The sequence below is a fragment of the Pinus tabuliformis genome, chromosome 6 (assembly GCF_031772625.1).
Source record: "Pinus tabuliformis cultivar Carrire ecotype Pingquan chromosome 6, CPIR1, whole genome shotgun sequence".
Lineage (NCBI taxonomy): Eukaryota > Viridiplantae > Streptophyta > Pinopsida > Pinales > Pinaceae > Pinus > Pinus tabuliformis.
The window spans coordinates 385,184,774-385,203,601 of NC_142292.1; the positions used below are offsets into that span (position 1 = coordinate 385,184,774).

The 18,828-nt window shown below is 41.5% G+C and overlaps 1 protein-coding gene across 4 annotated transcripts in view; it reads right to left on the reverse strand.

Moving 5' to 3' along the window:
* LOC149258929 (uncharacterized) overlaps positions 1-18,828 on the reverse strand; it is a 324,467-nt gene that overhangs the window by 94,633 nt on the left and 211,006 nt on the right. The window lies entirely within an intron of this gene.

The window sequence follows — 18,828 nt, forward strand, 5'->3', positions numbered from 1 at the left end:
GGGTCAGATCACTCATTGGATCAGCTGTGACTTGGGGAACGAGGTAAACCCTCGAATGTATTTCTTGTTGTCGTGATTTCTCTGTAAGGTTAGCCGGTGTGAGAGGCAACCTATTGTACTCAGATTCTGCTTGCTTAATAATACAAACCCTCTATTTGCTGCACCAGTTTTCCCACATTGGGTTTTTCCGGGGACGTGTTATCCAAAAATAACAGTGTCCCTTGTGTGTTTGTCTCATCTATTGTTTCCGTTTATGATTTGTATGTCAGTGTAGTTTGCAGTAATGTTTACATCACTATTTATCTAATTAAATAACTTGTTGAATGAAATAACAAGTAGAAGATTTTAAACCAGTAACTGCAGTAGGATTTATATTTGTAAAGATTCAAAAATTTTCACATGGTATCAGAGCGATTGCAGATCATAGGACACTGAAGCCACCAGCCGAGAAGATCCAGCAAATTTGCTGTAGAGAGGCAATTGTCCCGAGTGACGGCGTTGTTTCAGAGCCAGAGGAGCAGTTGAAGGGGTGACGCAGTGCAAGAGGAGTGACGTAGAAGCTCACGCAGTGCCTGCATCAGCTTTCTGAGTCAGGAGGAGGTGGCACAGTAGCCGAGAGGAGCCCACGCAGTGACTGCATCAGCTCTCTGGGCCAGTGCAGAGCTTGAGAGGCTGAGATCAGTCAGTTGTCAGGGCAGTAGGAGTCGTGCAAATTAGATATGTGGTGTTGGTGGGACGTTGTTGTTGTTGTTACAGAACAGTGTCTGAGGAGACAGAACCAAGGTAAAGGGAGTCACTGCCTTAAAAGATTTCTTGCCAAAGAAATCTAGGTCCGGGTTGCTAAGCAGCAGCAAAGGAGGATTGGAGACGAGTGATTCGACATTGTTTGGCAGAAGGATTTTCGTGAAGGAAATCAGGACTCATAGGGAGTCTAGAGGAAACGTGTTCCTTAGAGGATTTCTAACGCCAAAGAAATCCAGATCCGAGTTTTTTTGGGCATCAACGAAAGAGGGAGAAGAGAACATGTTTGACACTCATTTGAGCAGAGATGGCAATTAAGGGACTAAAGGATCAGGACAGATTGGATGGAGCATCCAACTTTCTCATCTGGAAGGCCAGGATCCTAGCAGTTTTCAACAAGAATCGCATCAAGGATTATGCCTTGAAAGTGGTTGTTCTTCCAGTCGATGTTGATCCTCTCAAGAAATAAGAAGAGTCTCAAGCAAAGGCGAAGTACATGATCTTGGATGGAGTCAAGGATCATGTGATCCCACATATTGCTGAAAAGGACACAGCAAGGGAAATGTGGGAGGCCTTGACTACCTTGTACGAGGGAACTTTCGTTCAACGGAAGATGTTGCTTGAGAATCAGCTAAGACAGTACCAAATGCAGAAGGGAGAAGAAATCGATCCCTTCCTTCTCAGATTACAAGGGATTCGAGACCAGCTGACTTCCATGGGGTCTACACTAGATCCTGAGTTCATGGTCAAGACTGCCCTAAATGCAATCACTGAAGACTGGGAGACCTTTGTCCAAAGCATCTTGGGCAGGGCTTCTCTCCCCAGTTGGGAAGAGATGTCGGCAGCTCTTCGATAGGAAGAGATCAGATGGTTAACCAAGGCAGGAAGTAGCGGAAAAGGCATCAGAGTCAAGAAGGAGGAAGAGGAGGATGCAACTCTCGCATTAGCGTGACAGCAAGGGCAACAGAAGAGGAAAAAGAAAGACATATCCAAAGTCAGATGCTTCAGATGTGGGGAACTGGGACATTTCGCCACTTAGTGCCCTCGAAAAAAGGGCAAGGAAGAGAAGTTTCACTCAAAGGCTGCTCCAACGAAAGCTAACAAGGAGGACGATGATGAGTATTGTGCCATGAGTGCTCATGCACCTCTAAAAAAGAGGTGGGGCAATATTGAGTTGTAGTCAAGAGGACTACACAGGTGCAGGATCCTTGAGGTGCCCAAACTCTTGGATCACATACGGCTACGGGAGCCCTTAATCACAATAGCAGAATGACAAGAGTCAGTTGGTGCAAGGGATGATGGAGCGAAAGTGGCAAAGCTAGAGTGCCAAAGTCTAAAGCAGCGCAGTCGAATGTTGCAGCAGTGTGGGAGGCACAGAGCAGGCACAATAGAAGCGCAGTAGCATCAGAGGGTCAACACAGATTAGCAGCAGAGGTACCTTCAGCATACAAGAACATCCAGATTGACCAGCGTGTCAACTTTTGGGTGGCTTTTTTAGTTGCTTACTTCTCAGCAACTAAGTTGCAGTGTAATAGCTAGCAGTGGCAATGTTATGGGCAGCATGATGCAGCATATTGAGAGGGAGTTGTAATACAGATGCAGCAATGGCAGTGGTGTTGATTTTGGGTAGCATCTGATGTGCTCTAGCTTTGAAATTTTGTGGATGGGCTAGAACACATGAGATCTCCAAGACCCAGAAATCGTTTGGAGAAATTCCACCCGAATGAGGAGTTATTAAAATAATTAATATTTTTAATGGGTTCTTAAGTCTAAACTTAGGAAAATAAAAATATTAATGTGTATTAATAAAAATATGGGTGAGAAGGTTCTAAGTGACGAGGATCAAGCCTGTTTTAATCTTAGCCATTGATTAGAGATTAGATCACGATCGTTGATTCATCAACAGGAAAAGTATAAGAGGAGGCTTGAGGGTCAGTTGGAGATACACCAAGAGATCAAAGAGTTCGATTTTTCTGGGGCATGGTTTGCTGAGAAAGTCAAGCTAAGTGATTTGAGTTGCAGAGAGAGAGGGGCAGTTAGGCAAAGGGACTTCATTCCAAGGCCGAGAATACATAATAGAGAGGCAGAGGAGCAGGAGAAGAGACAGCGCAGCTCTAGAGAGGGTGACGCAAAAGCTAGAGGGGCTAACGCAGTCCCTTAGAGGCAGCGTTGGGGTTTTCTGTGGGGCAGAGAGAGCAGCAATTCAACATATCGACTTTTGAGCAAGGGAGGCTCACTGGGAGGGTGACGTAGCTCCTAGAGGAGGTGACACAATTCTGGCACAGAGCTTGGAGCAGCCATCATTGCCCAGAACTAGGAACAGCAATTGTCATCTGTGGGGTTTGATCATCCAGTTGCTAGACTGCCAAAATATCTGTCTCTGGATAGAGGTACTTCTGCCAGGTTTATTCTCTGTTGGATGAGCCAGATTTGGCACCCTAGTTGTATTTAGAAATTTGCTTAATAATACAAACCCTCTATATGCTGCACCGATTTCCCGAATTGGATTTTTCCAATGACGATTGTCCAAAAATAACGGTGTCCCTTGTGTGATTGTCTCAGTTTATTTCAGTTCATGATTTGTATGTATGTGTAAGCTGCAATAGTGTTTTAATCATTGTTTAAGTAATTAAATAACTTGTTAAATGTAAAGAAAAAGTAGGAGATGATAAACAAATGATTGCAGTCGGATTTCTAATGTGTAGATTCAGAAATTCTCACAAGTGGCAGTGGCAGTGTCATGGGCAGCAATGCAGGTTGCAGCAGTGCAGTGGATGAAGGGTAGCAGGCCGAGCATCAGCAGCAAAGAGGATCGATGCCATGGATCAATGTGATATTTTTGATGGGAAGTATTGCTAGAGCACATTCCTCACTAAGAGGGAGTGTTGATTTTTGGTAGCACCGGATGTGCTCTAGCTCTGAAATTTTGTGGAGGGGCTAGAACACATGAGATCTCCAAGACCCAAAAATAGTTTGGTGAAATTCTACCCGGATTGTGTTTTATTAAAATAATTAATATTTTTAATGGGGCTCCTAAGTCTAAACTTAGGAAAATAAAAATATTAATGGGTATTAATGAAAATATGGGTGAGAAGCTTCTAAGTGACGAAGATCAAGTCTAATTTAATCTTAGTTGTTGATTAGGGACTTAATCTCGGTCATTGATTCATCAACAGGAAGAGTATAAAAGGAGGCTTGAGGGTCAATTGGAGATACAGCAAGTTGATTAGTCAGTTTGATCTTTTTGGGGCATGGTTGGTAAGAAAATCGAACAAGTGATATGAGTTGTAGTGAGGGGAAGAAGCAAAGATTTGGATCGGAGGGGAAGTCCCGAGCCAAAGAGTATGTAGCACAGAGTCAGCCTGAGCATCAGTAGAGGCAGCGCAGAGGCCTACGCAGCCCAGGAGGGGCTCACGCAGAGCTGACGCAGTCCAGAGGGGCTCTTGCAGTGGCAGTGCAGAGTATTCATCAGTAGTCCAAGATTTTGCTGGAGAAGCAAGGTTTTGAGCCAGGAGGGCTGAACAACAGTCTTCATCAAGCAAATTGATCCAGCAGAAAGGGTGATGCAGTGTTCTAGAGGCAAGACGCTGGCCCACGCAGTGATTGCGCAGGGACTTCGCAATGTTTATCGAGAGGGTCAGATCACTCATTGGATCAGTTGTGACTTGGGGAATGAGGTAAACCCTCGAATGTATTTGTTGTTGTCGTGATTTCTCTGTAAGGTTAGCCGGTGTGAGAGGCAACCTTGTTGTACTCATATTCTGCTTGCTTAATAATACAAACCCTATATTTGTTGCAGCGATTTTCCCGCATTAGGCTTTTCCGGGGACATGTTGTCGAAAAATAATGGTGTCCCTTTGTGTTTGTCTCATCTATTGTTGTAGTTTATGATCTGTATGTTAGTGTAGTCTGTAGTAGTGTTTACATCATTGTTTATCTAATTAAATAACTTGTTGAATGAAATAACAAGTATGAGATGCTAAACCAGTAATTGTAGTTGGATTTCTATTTGTAAAGATTCAAAAATTTTCACAGATCAAAACTAGTTACATTTTCCAACAATAGGGACATTTGTGAAACGAAAGGAATAGGTGTATTGTACATAGAAACAACTACACAGTTAGACTCAATTATAACATGCTTATATACATGAAATATCCATACAGTGAGAATTACAAATTTTAGAAAGGAACCTTTTGATAAGAAAAGCCACCACATTCAAATGACACATGTATCAAACATCATAGTAACCATATACTAGTGAAACAAGACTCGTCGAGGATGTTACAGGAACCGTCCCCCCAAGGATCAGGAGGTAGAACCGCATCTTGTACAGATCCGCCACCGATCCTTCGGCGGAATCGTGGATCCGAAAATCGGATCTGTCATTCCGCCTTTTTTTGGTGATTCCTATAAATTTGGATCTGTGGAGGCCCAATCCACGGTTCCTGCCACCCTGTTGGAAATATTGAGGGGGAGTGAATCAGTGTTTCTTTTTCCGACTAGTGTTTTACCAGTTAAAACATTTATATTCGGAACACAAGATGAATCAACAAGAATAAATGCTTTTAATAATATAATCTTTGAGTAAAATAGATACAATATATAGATGGTTGCAATCAATTGCCAAGCACCAACTTGGACATTGGTGAGGCTCCAACCTCCAGGGCTCCAACTCTATTTCGCCAAGGTACCAATCTTGGACTTAGGAGCACCAACTCCCAAGGACTTCAATCCTTCCTTTTCCTGAGACACCAGTCCCAAGGACACCTATTCTTCCTACTTTTAAGGCACTAATCCCAAAGCACTCCTATCCTTCTTACTTCTAAGGCATCAGCCCCAAGGACTCCAATCCTTCTCACTTCTGAGGCACCAGCCCCAAGGGTTCCAACCCAATCTTGTCAAGGCATGTTTGATAGTAATCTTCTGCTCTCATAACTTTTCTCTATTGAGTTCTGTCTGTTTATAGCTTCACTGTAGTCTCCATGCTACAGCATCAATGACAACCAGTCTTCTTGTGAAGGAGTCTTTACAACTCTTCATACTGCCCACACAGAGTCTCCAATAGCCTTCATGACCTTTGATGATGTCTCCACATAGCCTTAGTTAGTCCACTGTTAGCTGCACTAAGCTCTACATAAGAACCAGCTTTCTGTTCAGGCATATGTTCTTATTGTTACAGTGAATGCTTCAGCATGACTATTTCTCTGTTGGCTACTTCTGCCCTTCGACTATCGCCTGTCCTATTTGTCCTTCAACCCTTTTTCTATTCTACTAGACCCTCTTGCTGCCTCTGTTTCCTCCAACTGTATCAACAACATTCAACACACACATTATTCTCTATTTTTCCTGTTTTTATATATTCCTCGTGCCTCTTTCTGTCGGTTTCCTCTTTTCACTGGCTCTTTGGCTTCCTCCCCACTCGCTTCAGCTCCCTCTGCGTTGGCTTACCCTTCGGCTTCCTACCTTCTCGGTTGCTATAGCTTCCTCTGTCTCTTCGTGCTCATAGGACACGTTCATTCATAAGAGAGGACCGAATAACACATGGGGAACACATATTCCAAGTTAAACTGTAACAGCGCTCCTTTTTTTTCAATCATCATGGACATACTCAGGACTTTACAGTGTAATGGACATGCCACGTCCCAATCGCAATCGCCATCGGCTTTAGTTCAGCCTCCTGAACTATCGGAACCATTATAATATGCATTTTTGCCTTCACACAATGCACAAGGCCAACATTCAAATACACAGAAAATGAGAAAAAACCACAAGCGAAGTGCTAAGGGCGGACTTCAAAAATATTACTCTCGCATCTATAATTGCTTCGAGTCCGCCTTGTAATTGCAATCGGCAGTTGCCAATGGTCGATGGCTGATGGCCGATGGACACAATATGACATTAAGCCAAATTGCAATGTTGCATCGGGTCCGATCTTGCAATCGCAATCGGCGCTTTGCGGAGGACAGCCCTTTGGGCATTATGCGATGGGCGGATGCGATATACATTAAACTAGAGCACAATGTTGCAGCGGGTCCGCGTATATAATATATATATATACATAACAATATATATGAAATATTACCCGGACTTCACCTATTTATATACCCGGACATATATGTCGTCGGGTCCACATATATGTATCGCAATCAGGGGTTTGGGGTGATGGCACATAGCCAAACCGCCGATTTCCACTGTCGCCGATATTTATGCCCGCTCCGATAGTGTATTCCGCGCACACATATATAAGCTCTGCCTTTCCGCTCCGATAGTGTATTGCATATATGTATGGTTTTATGTCGCCGATAGTGTATATAGCCCTATCTATATATGTTTTGCCGCCGATAGTGTTAAATGCATATATATATATATATATATGGGTTTTGGCCTCTGATAGCTCCATTATGCTCTTTGCTCCTCCGATAACTCCCGATAGCTCTGTTTTGGATCTGTTTGCTCAGTTTGCTCTGTTTACTCCTCCGTTTGCTCTGTTCTACTTTGGCATATATGTATGGCTCCTCCTGTAGCTCCGATAGCTCTGTTTTGGCATATATATATGATATATATATATATATATATATATATATATATATATATATGATATATATATATATATATATATATATATATATATATATATATATATATGGCTCCTCCTGTAGCTCCTCTTGGTTCTTCTTGGGCATGTATTGCATGCAACGCTCCTCCTACATGGCTCCTCTTGCTCTAATGTGGCTCCTTAGGCTTGGCAGTGTCTTTCAAAGACGACCTCTTGTTTGCTTTGATATTCTCCAATATGCCTCTCTTGCTCTGATATTCTGCAGTAGCTTTGATATGCCTCCTTTGTTAACTTCTCCGTTAACAGACTCTTGCTTATGGCTTGGCTATCCTGATGGCCTTGCTCCTGTCTCTTCATGGATCTTCTCTGCTTCCCCTTGGCTTCATATCATCATCTAGTATCTAGAATATTGCCATATTGACATCAATGACAACCTAGGTCAACAATCTCCCCCTTTGTTATTGATGGCAATATTCTTCTTCTCTCCCCCTTTGACATCAATGGCAAAGGAGTGCTCTGGGACTCCCCCTATCAAACTGCTTTTGTTCTTCATGAATGGTAGATTTTCATGGGTCTGTGACTCCCCCTATCATAGTGCTCTTCTTCTTTTTACTCAAGATAGAAGGATTGATGCTTTATCATCAATTAGCACATTATTCCCTCTTCATGTCTCAGAACTACTTTATCATGGCTTCAACAATGCTTAAAGATGCTCTACTTCAATGCTTTCAATCATATTACAAATAGCCATATCATCATCTAGTATCTAGAATATTGCCATATTGACGTCAATGACAACCTAGGTCAACAATCTCCCCCTTTGTTATTGATGGCAATATTCTTCTTCTCTCCCCCTTTGACATCAATGGCAAAGGAGTGCTCTGGGACTCCCCCTATCAAACTGCTTTTGTTCTTCATGAATGGTAGCTTTTCATGGGTCTGTGACTCCCCCTATCATAGTGCTTTTCTTCTTTTTACTCAAGATAGAAGGATTGATGCTTTATCATCAATTAGCACATCATTCCCTCTTCATGTCTCAGAACTACTTTATCATGGCTTCAACAATGCTTAAAGATGCTCTACTTCAATGCTTTCAATCATATTACAAATAGCCATACACCAAGTGTCCAAGTCCAGGTTTTTTATGCTTTAATCCATGTTGTCATCTCCACAGTTAGAATTGAGAGGCCTTCATAGTCCGAATCAAGAGAAAATGCCACTAAAATTTTCTTTCTTATTATCTTTCTTCAGATTCAAGTTCCTTTGTGTCTCTGTGCTTCTCCTTGAGTCACTGTCATCTAGTATTCAACATCACAGCATTTGGATGAAGTGGTGAGAGGTTGTGCCTTACCGTTGCTATATTTTCTCAATGACCAGTCTTAGCAATAGTTATATTTGACTGCACAATATTCTCATTTCTATGAGCCATCTTTCCTTGTGTTCTTGTACATATCTTAGCGAGTTATTTCCCTAGCAAATTTAGATATCCAATTTGTGACTGTCTTTTAAAATCATTCTGCTGATTTGCATCCTTTTGCAATGCTTCAGTTTGTTATATGTTGCCAACGGCTCTTACTTCAAACTCCATTCCAAATGTATCTGTCTATTTGAAGATTGCCTCTATTAGTGTCCATAATTTCTGTTCTCACATCAAATCCCTGAGTCAAGACATTTAGCATCTGTAATATCAGCACCATAATTATTTGCCCTATTTCTCTAGTATTAGATGCCATTCTCTGTTGTTCCAAATACTACTTAGAGATTAAGTGGAAAGCATCTTTAACAACAGTCCAAAGAATGGTTACAGGATCATGTTCTTCAGTGGAGTACTCCTGAGAAATGATCTTCATCAAAGAATGATTGTTAATATAGCTCAACAAGGATTTCATCAGGACCCTTTTCACTAATAGCTTCTGCAATAATGATCAAGAATCACAGGCTCCCCCTAACTGTATGCATCATCTCTTTTGGCAGAGTCTTCCCATCTAATGCTTAGATTGTCAAAATTCAGGCCAATGACATATGTTGTTGGCTGGAGAGCTCAAGGGACTTTCAGATTGTATTTGCTTTCTTCTCCATACTTGTGTAACTTTCTTCTTTTGCATGGTTCTAGCTTGTGTAAGAGCCCAAGTTAAGTTACAGTCACGTGCCATATGACCAATGTTATGACACTTGAAGCATTCTACATTGTTCATGAATAAGAATTCATGATTTCTTCCTGCAAAATTGTTTCTTGGAGATTGTTGGGGACTATAATATCTATCTCTATGAGATGGTTGGGGACCATAACATCTATCTTTATGATATGCTTTACAGTCTTTTGCCATGTGACCAAAGTTTGTACAAGAATAACAATAACCAAAAAATGAACTTTGGTACCTGGGAGATGGAGATTTCCTTGATGTACTTCTAAAGCCTTTCTGCCTTGAGATCCTTTGATGATAACCATTGCCTCTCGCATTTTTGACATCATCTACATTCTTTCTTGGAGCAGGATTTCTTCTATTGTAGCCTTGATTTTTCTCCTTGCCTTTGCTGGAACTAGGAGCATCACCATTTATTTCTAGCTTCTTCACATCCCTGTGGTTTAAAGCATTTTCATTCTTGTTTGAGGATTCACCTGCATACCTGAGCCCTGATTTATCAAATGGACATCTGTGATAGCTGAGCATGTCATCCAAGACTTGAGAGCTCTTCAAGATTTTGTTCATCCCTTCAACCTTTGTTCTAAGTAAAACAATCTCTTCTTCCAATCTTTCACACTCATTATTCTTCTTAGCAAGTTGTTTCTCAGTTTCTTCCTTGATACGAGTAGCTTCATCTGCTTCTATTTTAAGGGAGATGATATCTGACTTCATTTTGAAGATTTCTACATCCTTTGCTTTCAGTTGACAGATCATGATGTTTCTTTCCTTTCCTGCTTCATCAACCTGTCCTTCTGTGACTCCCAATGCTTCCATGGTCTTTTCAGCTCCTTGTGCTTGTTTCCTTGCTTCTTGTAGTTGAGACTTGAGAGAGGAGACCTCTACCTTGTACTGACCAATCTCTTCTTCAAGTTTGTTCAAGCTCTTGTGCCTTTGTTCAAGTTGACTTGACAAGGTAATTTCCTGATTCTTTGCTTTATTCAATTGATTTGTCATGGATATGACTTCTTCATGATCCTTTCTTTTGCTTTGATGAAATTCCTTCTTAAGCTTGGCAAGCTCTTCATCCCTTTCTTGTACTTGAAGCTTGACAAGGTCAACTTTCTCCCTTGTTTGATTTTGGTCACTAGCTAGTGCTATCTTCTTAAGTTCCTTATTTTCTTTCTTCAAATTGTTAATCTCTTCCATGGCAGCCATAAGTTGAGCGAGGAGATCTTCTACAAAGTCTTTTTCATTCTCTTCATATTCTAGGTTTGCTTTAGCCTTGATGTCATCATCCTCATTTTCAGCTTCTACGATGGGTTCTAGATTTCCTTCTTGATTTCCATCATCTTCTTGACTGATGGTCATGGTCAATGCTCCTTTTGAGTGAAGGTCATGAAGTTTGTCCCATATACCCTTTGCTAATGAATATTTTCCTAGATTATTCTTTATAGAATCAGGTAACCCATTCAAGATTGCCTTCATTGCTTTTGCATTGTACTCCTTGGATTCTTCATCCATCCTACTATCAACAATCACTGACTCCCAAATTTCAATGCCTTGAGTCTGTAAGAAATTCCTCATTCTTGCTTCCCATATATTAAAGTTCCCATTGAGCCTTGGAGCCTCCTCAAATTGATTGTCTTCCATTTTAGGAGTAGAGGGAGACACGTCCTTAGGAGAATCAGAGACTTTCTTCCTTGACTTTGCCATTTGTGTTCTAAAGATCAACCTTCAAGCTGTTAGGCTTTGAATGAAGGTACTGGCTCTGATACTAATTGTTGGAAATACTAGGGGGGTGTGAATCAGTGTTTCTTTTTCCGACTAGTGTTTTACCAGTTAAAACATTTATATTCGGAACACGAGATGAATCAACAAGAATAAATGCTTTTATTAGTATAATCTTTGCAGTAAAATAGATACAATATATAGATGGTTGCAAGCAATTGCCAAGCACCAACTTGGACTTTGGTGAGGCTCCAACCTCCAAAGCTCCAACTCTATCTCGCCAAGGTACCAATCTTGGACTTAGGAGCACCAACTCATAAGGACTTCAATCCTTCCTTTTGCTGAGACACCTATCCTTCCTACTACTGAGGCACTAATCCCAAAGGACTCCTATCCTTCCTACTTCTGAGGCATCAACCCCAAGGACTCCAATCCTTCTCACTTCTGAGGCACCAACCCCAAGGGTTCCAACCCAATCTTGTCAAGGCATGTTTGATAGTAATTTTCTGCTCTCAGAACTCTTCTCTACTGAGTTCTGTCTGTTTATAGCTTCACTGTAGTCTCCATGCTATAGCATCAATGACAACCAGTCTTCTTGTGAAGGAGCCTTTACAACTCTTCATACTGCCCACACAGAGTCTCCAATAGCCTTCATGACCTCTGATGATGTCTCCACACAGCCTTAGTTAGTCCACTGTTAGCTGCACTAAGCTCTGCATAAGAACCAACTTTCTATTCAGGCATATGTTCTTATTGTTACAGTGAATGCTTCAACATGACTGTTTCTCTGCTGGCTACTTCTGCCCTTCGACTATCTCCTGTCCTGTTTGTCCTTCAGCCCTTTTTCTGTTTTGTTGGACCCTCTCGCTGCCTCTGTTTCCTCCAACTGTATCAACAGTGTTCAACACACACACTGTTCTCTGTTTTTCCTGTTTTTATATATTCCTCAAGCCTTTGTCTGTTGGTTTCCTCTTTTCGCTGGCTCTTTGGCTTCCTCCCCGCTCGCTTCAGCTCCCTCTGCATTGGCTTACCCTTCAGCTTCCTGGCTTCTCGGTCGTTGTATTTCCTCTATCTCTTCGTGCTCACAGGACACGTTCATTCATAAGAGAGGACCAAATAACACACGGGAAACACATATTCCAAGTTAAACTGTAACAGCGCTCCTTTTTTTTTCAATCATCATGGACATACTCGAAACTTTACAGTGTAACGGACATGCCACGTCCCAATCGCAATCGCCATCGGCTTTAGTTCAGCCTCCTGAACTATTGAAACCATTATCATATGCATTTTTGCCTTCACACCGCGTGCAAGGCCAACATTCAAATACACAGAAAATATGAGAAAAACCACGAGCAAAGCGCTAAGGGTGGACTTCAAAAATATTACTCTCGCATCTATAACTGCTTCGGGTCCGCCTTGTAATCACAATCGGTAGTCACCAATGGTCGATGGCCGATGGATGCGATATGACATTAAGCCAAATTGCAATGTTGCATCAGGTCCGGTCTTGCAATCGCAATCGGCGCTTTGCGGAGGACAGCCCTTTGGGCATTATGCGATGGGCGGATGCAATATACATTAAACCAGAGCACAATGTTGCAGTGGGTCCGCGTATATAATATATATATACATAACATTATATATGAAATATTACCCGGACTTCACCTATTTATATACTCAGACATATATGTCGTCGGGTCCGCATATACGTATCGCAATCAGGGTTTAGGGTGATGGCACATAGCCGAACCGCCGATTTCCATTGTCGCCGATATTTATGCCCACTCCAATAGTGTATTCCATGCACACATATATAAGCTCTGCCTTTCCACTCCAATAGTGTATTGCATATATGTATGGTTTTATGCCGCCGATAGTGTATATAGCCCTATCTATATATGTTTTGTCGCTAATAGTGTTAAATGCATATATATAGATATATATATATATATATATATATATATATATATATATATGGGTTTTGGCCTCCGATAGCTCCGTTATGCTCTTTGCTCCCCTGATAGCTCCCGATAGCTCTCGATAGCTCTGTTTTGGCTCTATTTGCTCTGTTTGCTTTGTTTGCTCCTCTGTTTGCTCTGTTCTTCTTTGGCATATATATGGCATATATATATGGCTCCTCCTGTAGCTCCGATAGCTCTGTTTTGGCATATATATATATGATATATATATGGCTCCTCCTGTAGCTCCTCTTGGTTCTTCTTGGGCATGTATTACATGCAACGCTCCTCCGATATGGCTCCTCTTGCTCCAATGTGGCTCCTCAGGCTTGGCAGTGTCTTTCAAAGACCTCCTCTTGTTTGCTCTGATATTCTGCAATATGCCTCTCTTGCTCTGATATTCTGCAGTAGCTTTGATATGCCTCCTTTGTTAACTTCTCCGTTAACAAACTCTTGCTTATGGCTTGGCTATCCTGATGGCCTTGCTCCTGTCTTTTCATGGATCTGCTCTACTTCCCCTTGGCTTCATATCATCATCTAGTATCTAGAATATTGCCATATTGAAATCAATGACAACTTAGGTCAACACACCCGATCCGCCGATCTGAAAAGGATCGGGTGCGGATCTATGGAGGTTTGAGTAAGTATCCACCGCAGATCGCGAGTGGATCCAAGAGAAGGTGGACGGTTCACACGGTTCCGCAAGGCTTTTTTTGTGTTTTTTTTTTTTTGGAAATTTCGAACTGTTATGTGAGGAACTACACTTTCCAAATACTCCCAAGGTGCCCCTTGATGTTCCCTAGACGCTTCCTAGATGCTCCCTAATGGTAATATTAAATTCTTAAAGTAAAAGTGACATTCTCCTTTATCTTTCATTTCCATTCTCCTTTTACTTAAATTTTTAACATTACCATCAAATGACTCAGGATGTTTGAGAGTGGTTCCAACCTCATCACACTTCATATGGAGAAAATAGAATTTCATATCCTATTCAAAATTCAGCAAACTTAACAGTTTTCAGGATTAATGGGATTGTGGTGTTTCATTGGATTATATCATGTATGAGGGCATGTGATTGGCATTTAATCAAGAGCACCAAGCCCTATATGTACCCCAGTGTTGATGTTGTTGATTGTTGGACTCCTTTGTCATGGCCTTAGCAATTATGTACCCTTCACTCAAGTCAAAATCATTGATTGGGCATGTTAAGCTTTCTCTACCATATTATAAGGCTTGGATTACGTTGTTTGATCAAAATTAGGCAATGTTAACTAATATCCCTATAGAATTGAAGTAGAGGCAAAGGCTAGATAAGAGAAGAGTAATCTAGATTCTAGATGGGTGATGTTGGAATAATTAATCCTTGATGTACAATGGATGCCATATCTATCTTGATTTATGTAAAAAATTGCATGTTTTCATGTCTTCTACAACTAATTCGATATTTTTGATGTTTTTTAAATATAAATGCAAATATATATATATAGTAGACGCTTTTGAGACACTTTGCTTCCTAGATTTTTGAGAAATGACGCTTCTGCGTCCTCGTTTCATGCAACATTGCATTGAGCACTCGCGATTAATCGCGAGTCAGAATCTGTTCGCCCTCCAAATGATCTGATCCAAAACTCTGTGAGTCAAACTCGCATTGACTGAGTTTGACTCGTGACTCGCCGATCAAATTTGATTCCTGCGATTAAATGCGATTTTCGGCCCTGACTCAGCAAGCATGGGCTTTTCAAGTTTAGGGTTGTCACACTACTAAAAGTCAAACATCTGTCGTTCCAAAATTCATTTCTCACTGCTCAGTGCCACAACTCATATGTCGAGAATCTAAACAGTAGAGGCATGCCTTCAGTAATCAATTGAATCCGTGTAAAAGAGGCGACGGGCATAGTAAGTACTCACTATTACACAGTTAGCTTCAGCCACCAGTGTGTGCTCTATCCATGTCAGGCAGTCGCGCATTACCTTCAAGCTTCAGTTGAGCTGCGTGTTACCTTTAGGCTTAGTCGCTTCACTATTCAGCATTGGAACTTGGCATAAATAATAGGTATATTGAAGTTTCTATGCCATTTTATGTTGAAGTTAGATTTAACCTTGAAGGTATGTTTATGGGAGTGTAGTCACTATAGATTTTATTTTCTCTGGTTTATCATTTTATGGGAGTAAAATCGTTTTCTCAAACATGCTCGAGTCACTATCGAGTGATTAATAAAAGTGAGATGACTCTCAAATGGTAATCAATGATCACATGCCAAAACAAAATCCCCTTAAGAACTTATGTTCCTCCACACTATCTTATAAACCTTGGGATAGATATTTGATTCCTCTTTTCAAGTTGGGATTAGTTTCTAGCATAAAAATAACCTTCATAGGCATGGAACGTATTCCTTTGGTTATGACCTGTCAACCTTGTAATTAAACAGATTTTAAAAAGGCACTAAACGATGGTTTCACACTAACCACCGGCCAAGTCATCAAGCATTCCTTCCTTGGTCGACGTCTTGCCAACTCCAAAGGGTTTAACCATGCATTCACAACTTTGGGTATTTGTTGTTGGAATTTCTAAGTTTAACCTGTTAGAAATTATTCCTGTACTATCTGGTTTTTTTCTTCCTACTTTGTTTAATTACTTAACAAGTTATTTACCATGTAAATACTGAAAAATAAACACAAGTACGGTATCAACATCTAGAGATCATCAACTGAAAGAAAACAAGCACACAAGTAACATCGTTATTTTTGGACCAATGTCCTCGGAAAAACCCAATGCGGGAAAACCGGTGCAGCTATTCAAAGGGTTTTATTATTATGCAGTTTTCAGAATACAACTAGGGTTCCAGAAATGGCTCACCCAACAGAGAATGCCCTCGGCAGTAGTACCTCTCCTCAGAGACAGATATTCCAGCCGATTAATCACCGGATGAACAATCACACAACAACAATTGTAGCTCCCACTGCTCTACGTTACTCTGATAGGGACTGCGTCACCCTACCCGGCTCACTAGCACCCAGCCCGTCCCACGAAATCATTCCAACGCTGCCTCTTGGCCCTGCGTTAGCGCTGCTAGCCTCTGCGTCAGCCCTTAGACCCTCTACGTCTCACACGCTGGCCTCTCTTGGCTCTGCGCAGCCTCTGGCTGCCTCTGCGTAGCACCCAGCTGCCTTTGCGTCAACCTCTCCGGGCTCTACGCTGTCTCTCTAGTACCAACTCTGCCTCTCTACTATGCATTCACTACCCCTCGCTGCTAATCATTGATTCTATCTCTCTTAGCAAACCCTGCTCTAGAGAATAGAATGACTGATCACTCTGGTGTATTCTCCAACTGACCCTCAAGCCAATCGCCGAGATTAAATCTCTAATCAACGACTAAAATTAGATTTGGCTTGATCCATGACTTTTGGAACATTCTAACCCATTTTTATATTAATACCCATTAATATTTTATTTTTCCTAAGTTTAGACTTAGGAACTCCATTAAAAATATTAATTATTTTAATATCTCCCAAACCGGCTAGAATCTGCCCAAACCATTTCTGGGTCTTGGAGATCTCATGTGTTTTAGCCTCTGCACCAATTTTCATGGCTAGAGCACATCTGATGCTACCCCAAATCAACACTCCCTCTTAACGAGGATTGTGCTCTAGTAATACTCCACACTAAACATCACCCTGATTATCCAGCATCGATCCATGTGTTGATGCTAGGCCTCCCTGCCCAACATCCTCTGCACTACTACATCTTGTACTGCTGCCTATGGCCCTACCACTGCCACTGCTGCATCTGTACAACAGCTCCCTCTGCATCCGTGCTATTGTTGGTCCATCCTCGCAGCACTGCATCCCCTCTCATCATGCTGCATTGTGTTGCCCATAGCACTGCCACTGCTAACTACTGCACTGCAACTCAGTTACCGGGAAGAAAGTAACTGATCCACCCAACTCTGACATCCCTGTCAAGCTACAAACACTCCCAATGCTGAAGCTCCCTCTGCCACTAACAAGTGCTCCCTGTTAAAATTGGCAACTAGCGCAAAACTTCATGTGGGTCATCTTATTCATGGCTGATAATATTTTTATTAAATTCCTCTCGTCGAGAGGTGTAGGATTGATATAAAGATAATCCGATTCCGATACGTATTCATGGAGATATGAATTTATTTTGATTATGGAATTATTATCAAGCCGACCTACAACTCATGTAGGCTCAGAAGCCCAACAGTCGCATCTATTCGAACATCATCATTTGTGTATAAATGCAAGAGGACTTTTCCTCATTTGCACTCACTCATCTCATCACATCTCTCTCTCTCTCTACTACATAGAAAAGAGTCTCTTCTCTACTGCGCAGAAAAGGGTCTCTCTCTCACACATGTGAAGTCGGAAGCTGCTGAAACTGAAGCTGCAACTGCAAAAGTAAAGTTTGACCTGCGTGGACTAGAAGATCTCCTCATCTAAACTGCGTTGTAGGTTCATATGAACCTCCTCTGAAAGCCACAATTTTTGGTGGTGGAATCAAGTTAATCCAACGGACAGTTTGCAAGATATCTACTGCCCTAGTTTCAAGGACGCTGCTGAAACTGAAGCTGCAACTGCAGAAGTGAAGTTTGACCTGCGTGGACTAGAAGATCTCCTCATCTGAACTGCGCTGTAGGTTCATCTGAACCTCCTCTGAAAGCCACAACTTTTGGTGGTGGAATCAAGTCAATCTGACGGACGGTTCGCAAGATATCGACTACCCTAGTTTGAAGGAAGCTGCTGAAACTGAAGCTGCAACCGCAAAAGTGAAGTTTGACCTGCGTGGACTAGAAAATCTCTTCATCTGAACTATGATGTAGGGTCATCTGAACCTCCTCTGAAAGCTGCAACTTTTGGTGGTGAAATCAAGCAGATCCGACAGTCGGTTTGTGAGATATCGTCTGCCCTAGTTTGATGATGAAGCCGCTAATGCTAATGCTGCTGATCTAGGGTTTGCTACTGCTGATACAAATCAGATTTATTGTACTATTTCTCTCTGCTGAATTATTGAAGATAAAAGAAGATTTGATCAAAGGGTTTCCCCACACATTGTGGGGTTTGTCCCTGGCTAGCCGCCACATCTTGTGTCTCTTGTCTTGGCTTGTTTTCTGTCGATCGTTTAATGTTCTATCTGCACTTTACTTTACGTACATGTGATTACTAATCTATGGAATATAATAAGAAAAAGAAGTAAACTGTTATAAGCATAGAACATACCATAACTTAACATGGTATCAAAGCTGAGGTGAAGACAAAGCCCGAGCAAGCGCAAGAGCAATCACCGAAGAGAAGATTGGCAAGGCTATCCTAAAAGATATGGGGTCCTCAACACTCTTTCCTGCCAAAGACAAGCTCCGTGAGAAAGCTAACTATCACGGATGGAAGATGTCTATCGATCTAACCCTAGAAGATCAAGGAGTGCTAGACCATGTAAGAGGCAATATTGTTGAGCCTCCATCAAATGCATCCGCTGCTGCCAGGTACAAATGGAAAACCGAAGAAGTCAAAACAAAGAAGATCATTTGGGACTCTATCAACAAGCACTTGGTGGCCTACATCTCTGACCTGAACACCTCCAAGGAAATCTACGATAGACTGGTGAGTTTATTTAAAGTAAATGATGAAAATCAAGTTTTGTTTCTTAGAAATAAGCTGAAGGAAATTCATAAGGGTAAAGATGAGAGTATGCAAG